At 39.8% G+C, this 5,000-nt stretch overlaps 1 protein-coding gene and 1 pseudogene across 3 annotated transcripts in view; one reads left to right on the top strand and one right to left on the bottom strand.

The window, feature by feature from the left end:
- LOC143040107 (uncharacterized) overlaps nt 1-55 on the bottom strand; it is a 678-nt pseudogene extending 623 nt beyond the window's left edge.
- LOC143039945 (discoidin domain-containing receptor 2-like) overlaps nt 1-5,000 on the top strand; it is a 1,367,746-nt gene that overhangs the window by 391,308 nt on the left and 971,438 nt on the right. The window lies entirely within an intron of this gene.

The following is a 5,000-nucleotide window of genomic DNA, read 5'->3' on the forward strand; positions in this document are numbered from 1 at the left end:
CCTGATCCCCGCTCCTCTTCCTCCTCTTATGTTCCTCTTCCTCTTCTTCAATTTCCCTCTCTCTCGCTCTCTCTCTCCTTTTCCTTACTTAGTTTCATCTCCATTCACGCTCGCTATTTTCTTCCCTGGATCCACTTTCATTTTCTTTCTCTTCCTGCCTCTTTTTCCCTCTCCAGTTTTATCTCTCTTGGCCCAATTCTGTATTTTTCGTGCCCACATTTATCCCATTCCCTTTCCCTCCTCCGCCTCCTCCTCCTCCTCCTCCTCCTCCTCTTCTTCTTTCTCCTCCTCCCCTTCCATGATCCGATTTTAGCCTTAGTCTTATCTTCCCTCTCCTCTTCTCTCCCTTCAATTGTCTTCCTCTATTTTCTATCTCTTCCGTCATCTTCCATTTCAACATCGCTTCATTTCGTTTCTCTTCTGTCATTTTGTCGTTTCCAGTGACTTCTTCAGTGTGATGACAGATTCTGTAGCTGTGTTTCCAAAACTATGGGGCGCGTCCCTACCAGGGAAGTGTGAGGAGAATACAAGGGGGCGTGAAGTCATCGGCTCAAAAAATAAGAATAATTAAATCATTCCAAGAACAAGGATCTGCCGTTACATACGTACACACATACATACATATACCAAAGGCTTTTTTTCCCCTTACAAGGGAGGTAGCCAAAAAACAAAGGCATAAAAACCACTTCCACCCATTCCATCGCTAACATACTCCACTCCCCTCCACCCTCTTCATCTCCTTATCTTGGCACCTCCTGGATGACGGGTCATCCCTGCATCTTGGCCACTGCCCTGGATCAGAAGCCGTGTTGTAAGACACATGTGCAAAGTGTAATTCTAACAGTCACCCCAAACCGTTTGTCTTCGACCTAAACAGTGCTAAGATGTAAATAGAAAATATGTATAATTTCATATAAATACAAAAAAGATGTGGGGGGTGAGGTGCGGAGCTGCATATTGTTCTGGCTGACTCCAGAGACTCGTCCAGGTGAAGTAAATTTTGAATAGAAAGGCTTTGGGTTCAGTCACTGCCCTCATGACATCTTCATTACGGAGACGCTTCTCCCCTAAAAACAACAAAATTACCTGATGACCAATTCCTTTCACCAATTTTATGGAAGAAGTAAGAGTATTTCTCCTATGTCCTCCCCTCTCCTCTTCACCTATTTCCCCCTTCTCCTTCCCATCTTTTCCTCCCATCACCTCCTCCCGTCACCAAGGGAAACCTATCACTGAGGTAATCATGTTGGAAAGAAAAACTAGTGTTGAATAAGAGTCATTGGAAAAATATTGTATATCTGCTGGAGAAATGTTTGTGGGGAAATTTGTGATAACAGACATATTATATTGTACACATTTTCAGATGTCAAAGATACAAGTTTCTCATATTGTTGAATATTTGTTTTTATTTAGAAAAAAAAATCATGTTTACTCCTTAAAAGACAAATTGACACCGACTTTATAAAATTGTTTGGCGAAATCTAGAAAATGTATATAGAATCTAAACTTACTGAGGATTAAAAATAAAAATATATGTGTCTCTCTCTCTCTCTCTCTCTCTCTCTCTCTCTCTCTCTCTCTCTCTCTCTCTCTCTCTCTCTCTCTCTCTCTCTCTCTCTCTCTCTCTCTCTCTCTCTCTCTCTCTCTCTCTCTCTCTCTCTCTCTCTCTCTCTCTCTCACACACACACACACACACACACACACACACACACACACACACACACACACACACACACTCACTCACTCACACTCCGGCGAATAAAAATTATCACACCGTGATAAAGGGAACGAGAAGTAGACGCGGTGAGAGGAAGTACGATTAAGGTTGGCTGACAGTCTTATCATATTTATTCCGCGGGTGCTTCCACCCAAGACGCCAACATGTCACCAGCTTAAAGAAATGATGTTTCGGGTGTTCCCTGGCTCGTATGTATGGAAGATGGGGTTGCGCGCTATCGACTACTCGCCGCATCTTTTCGTTCCCGTTATCACGTTCTAGCGACTTGTGTCGGGAGCGTCCACATTCGTCGCCAACATGCATGTGACAAATAGAACGAAGCTGTGCATTGGTTGCGATAGTTCACACTCGTAGATTTTTTAACTGTTTATTTATTTGTTTATTCATTTGTTTGTTTTATTTTTATCTATGTATCTATATATTTATCTATCTATCTTTTCATTTATTTATTTGTTTAACTATTTACCTATTTATTATTTGTCTATTTATTTATCTGTCTACCTATTTATTTATTCATCCATTTATCTATTTGTTTACCTATGTATCTATCTATTTACCTATTAATCTATTGATTTAATGGTCTATTTATTAATTTATCTATTTATCTATTCTTCTATTTATCTATTGATCTATTAATCTATTTATCTATTTATTTATTTGTTTTCTTATTTATATATTATCTGTTTATCTGTTTATCTTTTTATCTATTCATATATTTATCTATTTATCTGTTTATGATCTATTTATCTACTTGTTTATCTATTTATCTATATATCTGTATCTATTTACATGTTTATTTATTTATTTATCTATTTATCGTGTTCTACCGAGTCATCCTTTCATTTGAAAAGGTCACAGTATTGACGATATTGATGAGTGTCGTTAATTATATTTGCAATATACTGAGTATGCATGAGTTACGTCCATCCGTTAGATAAGTGATGACAAAATTGTTGTCCTATTTGAGCTGAATTTTTTCACCAATAAATACAAGTAGATGAAGAGATGAATAATTGAATAGATGAGCAGATGAATAGAGAAACCTATAAATAGATATGTCGAGGGGTAAATGAATAGTTATAAAGATAGATAGAAATGAAAATAGGTGAACAGATAAACAAAAGAAAAATAGGTAAATAAATAGATAAATAAGTAGGAAATAAATGAAATATAAATCGATAGTAAAAACGTAAAATACATATAGGTTTTTCTTGAAGAAATAACTGAACGATCAACACACGGGAAGATGGTGAGGAGTCTTCGTCAGGAGGCGTGTAGCTACGGCCGAAGCCGTCACCTTTGCCCTATTCTACGCTTAAACCTGGAACAGGTATTAATCACTGATGGGAATCTAGTAGTGGTACTCGATCCCATAACTAGAAGTGGGAGGAGGTATGGCGATATTCTCTTTAAGAAGGAGTCCAAGACATGAAGAGATGCGAGAAAAAAACAACAACAACAGGGGTCTAAGGAAAGAATGCATGAAGGAGAGGCAACGACGAGGGAAAAGTGGTGTTGGTGGTGGTGGAAGTGGTGGTGAAAGTGGTGGTGGTGGTGGTTGCGGTGTGGTAGTGGCATGCGATGACAAATTCAGTGTGGAGTCGCGCTCCCCAGCGAACATCCTCTCACTTTGACATTTGCAACAGATCTGTTCTCCACCACTTCTACCACTGCGCAGCTCTCTCTCACCCCTTCCTCCCACCACCTCGACCTCTGTTATATTCCTCTCTCTCTCTCTCTCTCTCTCTCTCTCTCTCTCTCTCTCTCTCTCTCTCTCTCTCTCTCTCTCTCTCTGTCTCTCTCTCCTCTCTCTCTCTCTCTCCTCTCTCTCTCTCTCTCTCTCTCTCTCTCTCTCTCTCTCTCTCTCTCTCTCTCTCTCTCTCTCTCTCTCTCTCTATCTCTCTTCTCTCTCTCTCTTTCTCTCTCTCTCTTCTCTCTCTCTTCTCTCTCTCTCTCTCTCTCTCTCTCTCTCTCTCTCTCTCTCTCTCTCTCTCTCTCTCTCTCTCTCTCTCTCTCTCTCTCTCTCTCTCTCTCTCTCTCTCTCTCTCTCTCATCTCCCTTTTTCTCTTATTCATCCTCATCCTTCTCCTTCTCATCCTTGTCCTCCTTACCCTTCTCATTTCGTCTTCTCCTCATCCCCTCATCCTATTACTACTCCTCTTCTTCCCTTCCTCTCCGTTCCCCTCCTCTTCTTCTCTCTCTTATTCTTTTGTCCCCCTCCTCCTCCTCCTTTTCACCCTCCCTTCCACCCGTCCTTCTTCGACTGTGTCTCCTTCAGAGAATTGAAGAGAAATGACAGGAGGGAAACGTTATCCTGTCCTTGCGTTTTACCTCTTATTGTTTCGTTCATTGTTTATCGAAAACACTTACACGTTATTAAACTTTCTGACACAGAATGAGGGAGGGGCTTCCTTTGGCTGGTAAAAAAAATTATCCGGCGACAGCCATGACAAACGTGTTAATTGGTCGATGTGGACAGAGGAAATATTCTTCATTTCAGGTCGTTTGCCTCAACTGAATAATATCACTTGGCTATAAGATAAGCAATATCTGAAAACAAGCCTCTGACACTGAATACTTGTAATTTGAACTCTTAACCCGAGAGAGAACTAACTTTAGCGTCAGAGAATATTATGTTAAAAAAAATGGAGATGAAATAGGCAAACATGGTTTTCAGAAGCTTATTCTCAAACATTATGTCTATTCGTAGGGTTTTTGTTATGCAGGCTGTCACTTCCTTCTGGGGGCTTTTGAAGGTCTGCAACTCCTGAAATTGCTAACACCCTGAAGGCGGGTCTTTTTTCTGATTGGAAGAAATGGAATATTTAAATGATTGTTGCCGTTTATTGGCTTTGGTGAACTTGCAGAATCTGACTTAAATTTACTTGTGATAGGAGTTAATACCTTTGAATGTCCTTTTGCGGTGGTGTCTGGCTTGTCCTTATATTATTATTGGCTTTCGTTGGGTTTTGTGTCAATTTTTCTACGCTGCTGCTTCTTTTTGCCGCTCTGTCTTGGTATTAATGTAAGAGTATTTTGATTTATTTATAAATTTTGTTTATTCATTTCATTTTTTGTGAAGACACTGAAGGGGTCTTTGAACTTCCTTGAAGATTATTTTGGGGGATTTTGGGTTTCTGTTCTGTAATTTCAAAAGCTCAAGAACTGCGGTGACATGTATGAAGCGGTATACGAGACTTTCATTCGGTAGTGGGGGTTTAGATACAAAATGTAAGGATTTCATTCAGAACATGGAAAAGGT

Source organism: Oratosquilla oratoria, chromosome 27 (assembly GCF_046742065.1).
Source record: "Oratosquilla oratoria isolate Oo_2021 chromosome 27, ASM4674206v1, whole genome shotgun sequence".
In the NCBI taxonomy this organism is placed as follows: Eukaryota; Metazoa; Arthropoda; class Malacostraca; order Stomatopoda; family Squillidae; genus Oratosquilla; species Oratosquilla oratoria.